Source organism: Narcine bancroftii, chromosome 7, assembly GCF_036971445.1.
Source record: "Narcine bancroftii isolate sNarBan1 chromosome 7, sNarBan1.hap1, whole genome shotgun sequence".
Taxonomy (NCBI): domain Eukaryota; kingdom Metazoa; phylum Chordata; class Chondrichthyes; order Torpediniformes; family Narcinidae; genus Narcine; species Narcine bancroftii.
In genome coordinates this window covers 36777078-36789870 of record NC_091475.1, presented here as the reverse complement: position 1 = coordinate 36789870, position 12793 = coordinate 36777078, and the positions used below count along the sequence as shown (strand labels likewise).

The following is a 12793-nucleotide window of genomic DNA, read 5'->3' as shown; positions in this document are numbered from 1 at the left end:
GGAATTTGCTTGATGCTGCCATCCTTTTTCACAGCCTGACAACAAAATCAATTTGAGCTCCCAGTGATAGTCAGATAACAACACTCAACATCATCCTGCACATCCAACTGTGTTGTACACCCCTTACAGCTCCAGCAACCTGGTTTCCATCCCAACCTCAAGTGCTGACTTGGTGGAGCTTGTCCCATAGAGAGTTGTACAGCACAGAGCTCTTTGGCCCACCAAGTTCATGCCAACCCTTTGCCCAGCTGCACCAATCCTATTTACTCAACTAAGCCCGTATCATCCTTCTGTTTTCTACTGCATTCGGGGTACTCTGGATGGTCTCCTCTACATCAGTGAGGCCAAACACAGATTGGGTGACTGCTTCACCGAACACCTGCACTCTGTCTTTATGTCTCAACTTGAGCTTCCTGCAGCCAACTCCCCCGACTGTTTCTACGATATATCTGTCCTCAGCTTCAGCCACTGTCAGGGTGAGGTGAAACGTAAACTTGAGGAGCACCATATTATATTCATCCTGGACAATCTTAAGCCTAATAGCAATAACTGGAGGTTTCTAATTTTAGGGAACACCCACCCCCATCTTATTCCACTGTACCCATCTTGTCTTTATCTACTCCGGTACTTAATTTATTTTGCCCTCCTCTGTCTTTTCTCTAACACCCTCCCCCTCCCTTCCTAATGGCTTCCCTCTCTACCTGTCTCTCCACCTTTCACATTGCCTGTCCTATCATCTCTGGGGCCTTCCCCAGCTTCTTTCCCCCTTTTACATATACATACATTCACCCCCTTCCCGCTAGCCTTTCACGACTCAAAACATTGACTGTCGAGTTCCTCCAGCAATTTTTTTGTCTGCTCTATATATTTATCTGCCTTGTCTATTTAGATGTCTGTCTAAATATCTCTTAAATATAATGTAAGTGATTGACCTCATTTACCTCCACATGTCCTCTGGCAGTGTGTACCAGATATCAACCACTGATAAAAACCTACCCCTCAGATCTCTTTCAACCTATGCCCTCTTGTTCTCCCCAAGACTTTCCTCTTGGTGCTCCTGTTTCTTCCCCCATCCTGGACTGCTATGAGTTAAATGTCCACTGCAACTTTCCCCTGGTGTGTGGGAGAGTGGTGGGATCTAGGGGTGGGAGGGGGCAGAGTTGTTGGGAACATTGGGAAAATAAAAATGGGTTCAGTGTAAATGTGTGCTCGATAGTCAGCACAGAATTTCTGGGCCGAAGAGCCTGTTGCTATGCTGTGTGACTGTGATTCAGAGTGCGGCTGGTAAACATTCCATTGTTAACCACGTATCAAAACGCCCACCCCCTCACCTCTGCATTAATAGTCTTCCTGAAAAGATTAACTGCCTGTTCTTACTGCTCTAACTTGGCTAAATCCCCTCCCACAGGAACCAGTGACTCAGTGATTAATATTCTCTCTCTCTCTCTCTCTCTGTAGCTTCACAGGTAATGGCTCAGTTTGTAAAGCTAGCTTTCATTCCAATGCTCACTGGAGTGGCAATAATTACTTCTGCCAGCAGCGGAGTCAATGAGGGAGCTCACCTCAAGCTTTTCTCATGAATTACCATCAATGTTCACTCCCACAAGTCCTGAGCACCTCCCCTCCACCTACTCAATCTACACTAATGTCTCTGCACCATTGAACTGTACTTTACTTTATATCCTGCACCATGAACTGCAATTCCAAATTTGACCTTTGTTTGATTATTGCACTATCTGATACACTTAATTCTGGGTTCACTTGCCTGGATAGCACGCAAATCAAAGCTTTTCACTGCATCTTGGTAGACATGATAATCAAATTCAAAAGTGCTCAACAATTCTGAGCCACACCTTGAGCATCGGAGGATTCCACAATATCCAAGCCCAAGCTACCATTACTTGGAGTTTACACAAAAATGCTGGAGGACATCAGCAAGTCATGTAGTGTACTTTACATAGCAAAGATAAAGATATACAACCAATGTTTCAACTTCAGCCCTTCGTCAAGGTACGAGCAAAAAGCAGGCAGGTGCCTGAATAAAATGATGGGGGGAGGAATAGGGAGAGCACAGGATCACAGGCGATATGGGGGGGAGGGGGAGGGAATGTGCAGAGCTCTCTGAATGGATGGGGAAAGTAGTGGAGAGCTGGAGGAAAGGAGACAGAGGGATGTTGAAGAGGGGGAAACCGGGGAGTAGCCTTAAGAGAAACCAGAGAAGTTGATGCTAAGGTCATCCGGTTGGAGAGTGCCCTGACTGAATATTAGGTCCTCCAATTTACAGGTGGCCTCGGTTTGACAGTGCATGAAGCCGTGGGCAGACATGTTGGCCTGGAAGTAGGGTGCAGAATTGAAATGGTTGGGCACTGGGAGATCCCTGGCCAACCAGTGGAGAAAGCGAAGGTGCCCAACAAAATGATCTCCCAGCCTGTGTCCGGTCTTCCGACGTGGAGAAGGCCACCACGAGAGTACCAGATGCAGTAGATGGCCCCCTATAGATTAACGGGTTAAGTGTTGCTTCACTTGGAAGGACTATTTGGGGCCCGGAATGATGGTGAGGGAGGAGATGCAGGTTCAAGTGTGGTCACAGCAGAAGGTACCAAGGAAGCAATTAATGGGAAGGGATGAGTGGACGAGGGAGTTATGGAGCAAGCAGCCCCTGCAGAAAGCAGAGAGGTGAGGAGAAGGGAAAAAGTGTCTGGTGGTGGGATCATGTTGTCAGTGATGGAAATTCCGTATATGTTGAATGCAGAGACTGGTGAGGTGGTAGGTGAGGACAAGGGGAATCCTGCTCATATTGCATCTAGGGTTAGTGGTCGAATGTGCGAGAAATAGAGGAGTTATGGGTAAGGGCTCAGTTGATGGTGACAGAGAGGAGGCCATGTTTTTTGAAGAAGGATGCACCAAACGGTGCTACATCTTGTCTTGGTCTTTGCTGGTGAGAGTTTGACTAGTTACTGGCACTTCCACTTTTGAATTCCTCAATTGCAAGTCCCAAACTGGTGCAGTTGTAGCAGGTAGCAGATGTTTCGAGGGCCACACAGCTGAGTCCAGACTCTTCAGCACCAACACTGGTGAAACTGAATGCTGGATTATCTGCCAGATTTGAAGTACTGAGATAAATCAGGAACACCTGGATCTTAGATCCCTCCAACATATCAGAGAAATATAAAAAAGAGAGGGGTGGGTTGATTGGAATCTGGAACACCCTGCCCGAGGTGAGTGGTGGAGGAAGGTACTCTCAAAACATGTTAGTATCCTGATGGGCATCTGAATCGCCAAAGCAGAGAAGGGTACATAAAAGCACAGAGATGCTGGAGGAACTTAACTCGTCTCAGTGTCCATAGGAGGCAAAGATATATTACTGACATTTTGGGCCTGAGCCCTTCAAGGTAATGAGTAAAAAGCAGACAGGTGCCTGAATGGTGGCTGGGGAGAAGAGAAGAGGAAGGAGTACAGACCAACAGACAAAAGGTGCAAATTGGATATGGATGGGAGAGGGTGAGAATTGACTGGGAGTGGGGAGGGTTTGTTTTTGGCTCTGTGGAAGCAGAGCTGAGGGAAAGGAGACAGAGCAAAAAGGGGTGTGAAAGAGAGAGAGAGAAAGAGGAAAGGAGACATAGGGAAAGATGGGTGGGATGGTCTAATGGAAATTGGAGGTCAATATTAATGCCATCCAGTCAGAAGGTACCCAAACAGAATATGAGGTGTTCCTCCAATTTGCAGTTGGTCTCAGTCTGGCAGTACATGAGACCATGGACAGACATTTTGGCAAGGGAATGAGGTGGGAATTGAAATGGATGGCCACTGGGAACTTCCTCCTATACCAGCTGACGGTGCTGAGGTGCTCAGCGAAGTGACCTCTCAGTCGGCATCCAGTCCCTCTAATGTGGAGGAGACCACAAATGGACCATGTGCTGGTAAATGGGATTAGTGTAGATGGGTACTTAGTGTCCTGAATGGCCAGTTTTTGTGCTGTAATGCAATTAGTTCAGGCACAGGAACCCTACAGCTGTCCGTAGGGACTGTAGAGCTGCAGGGAGACTGGTATGGAGAGATTTTGTTTAAAAATGCACATAAAATATAAACCATGAATTATTTATATTTCAAAGATTAGTTTTTATAATTAATCTTCAAAATATTTTTAATTTCATTATTAGCTTTGTAAATAGTCCAGAATGGTGCAGCCTAAGAGAGTTGCAAGAGTCAGGAATAAAAACACAAAATGCTGAAAAAACTCAGCAGGTCAAGCAAGAATCTTTGGAGGGAGGAGCAGAATTCACATTGCAAGTTCCATCAACCCTGATGGGTGAGGGCTTCATGTTTCAGATCACCTGTTTCCCTCTATGCTAGCATTGGCCAGTTCCGATAAAGGGTCAAGGACTCTAGATGAGAGGTGCTTCTCTGCCTCTCTGTCCTAAGGCTGTCTGACCTGATGAGTATTGCCAGGATCTCCCATATTTTGCTCTTTGTCACTCCGCAGAACAAAGGGGAGGGGTTGGGATCAGCCAGCTGTCAAAGCTGTCGAGAATGTTGCAGGGGGCAGGGTATTCTCTTGATAGCCAGCCACTGCCCCTTCTGTGGAAGAGTCTGTGGTTCCCACATTGACCTCATCCGCCACCTGAGAACCTAAGGGAGGGCCAAAAAAACAATAGAAGGGGAAAGAAGAGTGAATTTTACAACATAAAAAGTTTAAATCAGAGGTTTTTCAATAGACATCTTAAATCATGTTGGTGTTCCTGGTAGATTTCCTCTGGAGGAATAAAACAAACTCAGAATGCCAACTTAAGATGGGGGCAAGTGTTAGCACCCTTGGCGAGGTAAGTTATTGGAGTCAGTTAAGTTGATAAATGGGCCTGGCAGAAGTGGCAGTAAAAAGGACACCCCAAGACTCTTGCAGTGATGAGGACGGGACATAGCCACATATTCCAATCAGAGAGGAACTGGGGTTCCTGTTCATCTGTGATTGGTTCATTGGATAGTGATGGAGGGAAAATTTGTCAAACCCTTGATGCAAAGTTGTATTTGGAATCACTAACAGAGATCCTCAATGGGCAGCACGGTTGACGTAGAGGTTAGCGCGAGGCCTTTACAGTGCCAGCGATTAGGACTGGGGTTCGAATCCCACCTACCTGTATGGAATTTGTATGTTCTTCCCATGTCTGCATGGGTTTTCCCTGGAAGCTCCAGTTTCCTCCCACCATTCGAAGCATAGCAGGGGTAGGAACATAGGAAGTAGGAACAGGAGTAGGCCAAAAATGGACCAACGAGCCTACTCCACCATTCAATAAGATCTTGGCTGATCTAATGTATGACCTAACTCCACCCACCTGCCTTCTCCCCATATCCCCTAATTCCTCTATTATGTAAAAATTTATCTAACCGAATTTTAAATATGTTTAATGAAGCAGCCTCAACCACTTCCCTGGTTAGAGAATTCCAAACATTCACTACTCTCTGGGAAAAACTATTTTTCCTCATCTCTGTCCTAAATCTACTCCCCCGAATCTTGAGACTGTGTCCTCTCGCTTTAGTTTCCCCGGCCAGCTCAAAAAACCTTCCTACATCTATCCTATCTATACCCTTCATAATCCTATATGTTTCTATAAGATCTCCTCTCATTCTTCTGAACTCGAGCGAATACAATCCTAGACGATTTAATCTTTCATCATAAGTCAACCCCTTCATCCCAGGGATCAACCTAGTAAACCTCCTCTGGACCGTGCAGGTTCTTTGGCTTGGCTTCGCAGACGAAGATTTATGGAGGGGGTAAATGTCCACGTCAGCTGCAGGCTCGACTGTGGCTGACAAGTCCGATGCGGGACAGGCAGACACGGTTGCAGCTGAAAATTGGTTGGTTGGGATTGGGTGTTGGGTTTTTCCTCCTTTGTCTTTTGTCAGTGAGGTGGGCTCTGCAGTCTTCTTCAAAGGAGGTTGCTGCCCACCGAACTGTGAGGCGCCAAGATGCACGGTTTGAGGCGATATCAGCCTACCGGCGGTGGTCAATGTGGCAGGCACCAAGAGATTTCTTTAGGCAGTCCTTGTACCTCTTCTTTGGTGCACCTCTGTCTCGGTGGCCAGTGGAGAGCTCACCATATAACACGATCTTGGGAAGGCGATGGTCCTCCATTCTGGAGATGTGACCCACCCAGCGCAGCTGGATCTTCAGCAGCGTGGACTCGATGCTGTTGGCCTCTGCCATCTCGAGTACTTCGATGTTAGGGATGAAGGCGCTCCAATGAATGTTGAGGATGTAGCGGAGACAACGCTGGTGGAAGCGTTCTAGGAGCCGTAGGTGATGCCGGTAGAGGACCCATGATTCGGAGCCGAACAGGAGTGTGGGTATGACAACGGCTCTGTATACGCTTATCTTTGTGAGGTTTTTCAGTTGGTTGTTTTTCCAGACTCTTTTGTGTAGTCTTCCAAAGGCGCTATTTGCCTTGGCGAGTCTGTTGTCTATCTCGTTGTCGATCCTTGCATCTAATGAAATGGTGCAGCCGAGATAGGTAAACTGGTTGAACGTTTTGAGTTTTGTGTGCCCGATGGAAATGTGGGGGGGCTGGTAGTCATGGTGGGGAGCTGGCTGATGGAGGACCTCCGTTTTCTTCAGGCTGACTTCCAGGCCAAACATTTTGGCAGTTTCCGCAAAACAGGATTAATTGGGTATAAAATGGGCGACATGGACTTGTGGGCCAAAATGGCCTGTTAACGTGCTGTATATCTAAAAAAAAATGTGACTTCATGATGTTGGCTTGTTCAACCTCTTGATCAGCCTGCGATGACCATCCTTGTTCATTCCAACGCATGGGTTACTATCTGGTGCACTGGGACATCACCACTGAAGAATCACCTCTTGTTTCAATGCTTTTGTATTCTCATATTGTGATCATATGGTAAACATGAACCACTAAAACTTCTCTATTCCCTCACCATTGATAAACCAGTGATTTCTGTATCATGGAGTCATTGTGTCAAACTTCACACAAGCTAGCCTTGGGGCCGTCCACATCCATTGGATCCCTTTGTCTATCCACACCAATGCCATTTGCTTGCATTAAGTCCACATTCTTCTATCTTTGCCTCTTTAAGTGTCTGACCTAAAAATTTCTTAAACAGAGCAACTGTACCTGACACCACCACTTCCTCTGGCAGTGAGTTCCCAGCCATGCTCTGTGCAAAGAAAATCTTTCTTTCAAATTCCTTTTACACCTCCTTTCTCTTGCCTTGAACCTATGTCCTCTTGGGGAAGAAGCTAAATCCTTACATATCCAATGCCAAGCTGGGCAGATATGTGGCAACCCTGAGGCACTCTACTAGTCACAGACTTCCAGTCTGAAAACTGTCATTCTCTGATACCTATCACTGATGCCAAATGTTCTACCAGTTAGCATCCTATCCCACCTGCCCTAACCTTACGTTCCATACTACAATGTAGGACCTTATCAAACTCTTTACTAAAATCTGTATAAATACTTTGCCTTCTCCCATCTATCCATTTGGCCACCGCTTCAAAAGATTCTACCAAGTTTGCGAGAGTTCCTCCAGCAACCTATTGTCTGCTCAAAGTTCCAGCACTTGCAGTCTTTGTGTTTCTCCAGAGCGCAGAGAATGTCTGCAATCTTCCCACTGCATCCAGACAGGGACACATGTTTGTTCAAACTGCCCTCATCGCACAAAGCCACCACTGACCTGGCAGGCTGTGCCTTGCTAACAATGGCCTGAAGAATGTTCCAGTATTTTTTTTCCCCAACACTGAAACATTTCTCACACTGTTGAGCAGAAAATTCACAATAACTACACCTCTGCCAGAGGCAAAGAAACAAGCTCAGTGAAGCAGATGTCATATTTTCAATGGGAGCAAGTTCTTGTCAATTTCACTCAGTTTCAGGCTGGAAGACAAAGAGAGCACAATTGTGTTTTGCCTCACTTACAGCAGTCAGCTGCTCTGCTTGAAGGACTCAGTGAGAACTTGCTATATCGACAGGCAAATCCTGCTTTCTTCACAAAAGGGGAGAAAACAAAGTGCCAATTTGCCAAGCTTCCAAGCACAAGGAGGACAAATGGATGGTTCTGGAATGGAGGAATGCTCCAGGACACTGTCAGCAAAATCCACAATGGCAGCATGTGGCCAGAAACCCCCCAATGCACAGTCACAAGACCACTGGTACTACAAGTGACTAATGCTGGCATCCACATGTACAGTGCTTTAGGATGTTAGATGGGCTCTCTGTAATGGCAGCATAAGGCAGCTGGGCAACAGGTTTCCATCAGTGGGCACTGAGAAAATTTGTTAAACTTCTTTCCATACTGTTCCCTTACCTTTTTTTGGAGTGGATTTTTCAGATTCAATTGAAGAAAAATCTGGCCTGGCATGTTAGTCCGGAGGACCATCGGGCCTGCAGAGTCACTCTAGAGAACCATCAGGTCGCGTCACTGGGGGACAATCAGGACTGACGCATCATCTGGTGGCCCATCGGGTCTGGCGCGTCACTGGAGACCAATGGACCTGGCATATCAGTCAAAACCATTGGGTCGTGTCACTCTGGAGAACCATCGGGTCTGACACGTCACCCTGGAGGACCATCAGGTCGGATCACTCTAGAGAACTATTGGGCCTGATGTGTTACTCTAGAGGAAGATTCAAGTTCATAGGAGTCCATATTTTAGAAGACCTTTCTTGGAGGCAGCACATGAAGAAGGCACACCCACACTTCTACTTCTAAAGGAGTCCGAGGAGATTTGGCATGTCATCAAATAATCTATCAAACCTCTACAGATGCACGGTAGACAGGATATGGACAGGGTCATTCAAGAGCTCAGGAACACAGAAGGCAGCAGAAGGTAGGAAAAATAGCCAGGTACATCACAGGCTTCAACCTCCCAACCATTGTTGCCATCAATGTGAGGTACTGCCTCAAGAAGGCAGCAGACATCATAAAGGACTCCCATCACCATGGCCACAACCTCTTCTCACTGTTACCTTCAGGTAGAAGGTACGTCAGCCTGAAAACCAAGACTTTTGGATTTCAAATCCTTGAAGCTCCCCTTTTAATCATGGACTGCTCGGAAACCACAGAAGAAGTGCCTGCACTTTTGCAAATCACTTTCTTTTTGCACTAAGATTACTGTGAATATTTATTACTAGTATCTATCTTATTTTTATTGACTCTTTAATTGTATTTAATTACTTTACTATTTTAGTTTTTCTTAACAAAAACACCTGATCAGATGCAGGAAGAATTTCAGTGCATTTGTACAGTGCACAATGAGTAGGACAATAAACTCTCATTCTCAAGATCTGAAGGCTAAACAGAGCATTCGTTCGGACTGATTTTTGTACTATCTCATGAACTTTCTGTGCACTGAGTATAACTTTCAAATATAAAAGGATACAGTTACACATAGCTCCATCTCTGATGTGATAGAGTGGTTAGTTACTGTAATTTTGGTGCAGTTGTGATTTTGATTCAGCTGCTCCAAGACATTGATTTTATCACACTGACCAGGATGCAATAACATATATCCTGCTTGGACCCTTGGGGTCCAATTAGCTCGGTCAAGGCAAGATGCTCAGCATCAAAATCAGAACTGGGATCTGCTCTCTGCATTGCTGAAGAAGAACAGACATGCTCTCATTTCATCATAAAGCATGTCCTTCCATAAACACACAAAGCTAAAGACATGGGTTAAAGAGACGGCAGCTTGATTTCTCCGTGCTGAAATTATAGTTGGTCAATTAAAGGCCCAGATCTGGTTCTTGGGAGCTTCTCGTTCTTCTCTGATGTAATCCATTAACCTCTCTGGTACAAAGGGAGTGCTTTGAGAGCAACATTTCAAGGTGACTGGAGTCAAATTTTCATCCTTTGTTTTTGGTCGCTATGGACACAGCTGATGATCTCCATAGAGTGACAGGAGAAGGAAGGGCAATAATTAGCATGCTGTGTCCAAAACGTACAATGTTAATGGCAGCTCTGCACCTAGGTGGTCATCGTGAGTAGAACCCATCCTCACCTTACTCCCAGGTGAGGTAAACGAGAGAGTTTCCAGCCAGAGGAGAGGCATCTGTATGCTGGAAGGCTCAAACCTCAAGAACAAGGGGCACACAGGAGACTGCAGACGGTGGACTCCAGACACACAAACTGCTGGACAAACTCAGCAGGTCGAGCAGTATCGGTGGTGGGGGGGGGGGGGGGGGGGGGGTGGGGAGAACGGTTGAGGTTTCCTTCATCAAGGAAGCACAGTTAGTGTAGTGGTTAGAACAACACTATTACAGCAGTAGGACTCAGGTTCGAATCCCCCGCTGTCTGTAAGGAGTGTTTGTACATTCTTCCCGTGTTTGCACGTGTATCCTCCAGGTGCTCTGGTTTTCTCCCATATTCCAAAGGCGTAGAGGGTTAGTAGAGAAACGCAGGCTTGAGGACCAGAAGGGCCTGTAACCGTGCTGTATCATTAAATTACAGTAAGTTAAAAAAATTACAATTAAGACTGTCAACGTTGACCACTCTTTTTCTCCAACTGATGCTGGTCGAACCGCTGAGTTCCTCCAGCAGGTTGTGTGTTGTTCTGAGAGAACAAGATTCGCAGGTGGCAGTCAACTTGGGAGATGTTTGGGCTGGACCAGCATCACTGCAAAGAGAGGACTCAATTTTACCCTCCACTAGATCTGACCTGCCCAGTGTAGCAAAAGCCACCACCCCATAACATTGTCCCAGAATTGGACCGCCTCTCATGGTCGGATGCACATGGGACCCTTCCGTCCCAGAATGCTTCAATACATTATTAACAAATCCCTCCCCCCCCCCCTCCACATCCCACACTACTTCCTCAAGCCATGGCTCACTCCTGATTGCACTGCCACTCCCTGTCACTATCCTCCCCACTTATCCCATCACCAAACCCAATCGTGCTGCTAAATCCACCAGTGTTTCCAGGAAAACCATATTTCCAGCTGTCCTGACAGCTGCACATGTCAATCTCACAAACTGGGAAATGAGAGGGCATTCCATAATGACAAAAAAGAACCTTTTATTTATGAAGCTCCTTTCACATCCTTGCAACTGCTCATCAAACAGTTAACACAATGGAGACTGATGAGGGAATAAAGGGGGGGGGGGGGGTGAAACACAGAAGTCCATAGATGCTGTAATTGAAGTAAAAATACTGGAGGAACTCAGCCGGTATTTTCACCACCTATAGGAGACAAAGATATATTCCCAACGTTTTGGGCTTGAGCCCTTCTTCAAGGAATAAGCTGAATAAACCAGAAAGTCACAGAATTCAAACAATGAGGGAGGAATCCAGTCCAGCAAAATGATATGATATGGGACAAGGTAAGAATTTATCATGTTTGTGTAAAAGGAGACAGGGAAGGGAGAGACAGAGCTGGGGGGGGCAGTGAAGTGTGGGGGGGGCAGTGAAGTGTGGGGGCGGGCGCGGGCGGGCGCGGGCGGGTGGGGGGTGATGTTTACCGAAAGCCAGAGAAGTCAATATAATGCTATCCGGATGGAGGGTGCCCAGTCAGAAGATGAGGCATTGTTCCTCCAATTTGCGGGTGGTCTCAGTCTGGCAGTGCTTGAGACCATGGACAGACATGTCATCAAGGGAACGGGTTGGAGAATTGGAATGGGTGGCCACTGGGAGATCCATGCTTTTGCGGTGGACAGAGCCATGGTACTCAATAAAGCGACTTCCCAGTCTGGGTCCGGTCTCTCCGAAGTAGAGGAGATCACAACAAGGTCATTGGATGCAGCAGATGGCCCCTGCAGATTCACAAGTGAAATGTTGGGGCCCAGAATGGTAGTGAGGGAGGAGGTGTGGGCGCAAGTGGAGCATCTCCTGTGGTCACAGGGGTAGGTGCCAAGGGGATGATTGCTGGGGAGGGAGGAATGGACAAGGGAGTCACAGAGGGAGAGGTCCCTGTGGAAGGCAGAGAGGGGAGGTCAGGGGAATAGGTGTTTAGTAGCAGGATCACATAGTAGGTGGCAGAAATGGTGGAGGAGAATGTGTTGGATGAAAAGGCTGTTGGGGTGGTAGGTGAGGACAAGTGGAATCCTGTCCTTGTGTGTGGGGGTGGAGGGGGCCAGGGCAAATGTGCAGGTAATGAAGAATATTCGGATGAGTGCTGAGTTAATGGTGGTAGAGGGAAAGCTACGTTGTTTGAAGAGGACATCTCAGATGATCTGGCATGGAAGTTCTCATCCCGGATACAGATGCAACAGAGGTGGAGGAATTGAGGGAATGGAATGGAATCCTTACAGGGTGGGAAGAGATGTAGTCGAGGTAGCTATTGGGGTTGGCGGGTTCAGAGATCGAAGAAAGGAAAAACATTGTGAGAGATAGACAAAGTAAAGGACCACAGAGCTAAAAATGTAGCTAAAAGTTAGAGATTGAATAAATTATGCACAGCTCTCTCAACAACAAGTTGGTTAAGGGATCAGGTGTTATAGATCTAAGACTGATAATGATACAAAACAAGAGAGCAGTGTGAGCTGTGAGGAGAATACAAAGTTGGGTAACACTTAGTTAAGTGAATGTGCAATGACTGTGGCAAATGGAATATAACGAAAAGTATTTCATTCGTTATCATTTTTCCTCAGTCCTGTTTTTAAGTAGTTGTCACTTATTCTAGAACCTTGCAATCCTCTTCAACAGAGAAAAATATCAAATGTTGAGAAATGAAATGATGATGATGCTCCCTCTCCTTTTGATATGTCCCTGTCTGAAGATGTGGAAATAGTTCACCACATTAGGAAAAAGTAAAATGCGAAATGAATATCGAAAAGAAGCCAAGTTG

General features: G+C 46.3%; 1 protein-coding gene across 7 annotated transcripts in view; it reads right to left on the bottom strand.

Moving 5' to 3' along the window:
• The window catches only part of enox1 (ecto-NOX disulfide-thiol exchanger 1), a 305533-nt gene that overhangs the window by 102251 nt on the left and 190489 nt on the right, over window positions 1-12793 (bottom strand). The window lies entirely within an intron of this gene.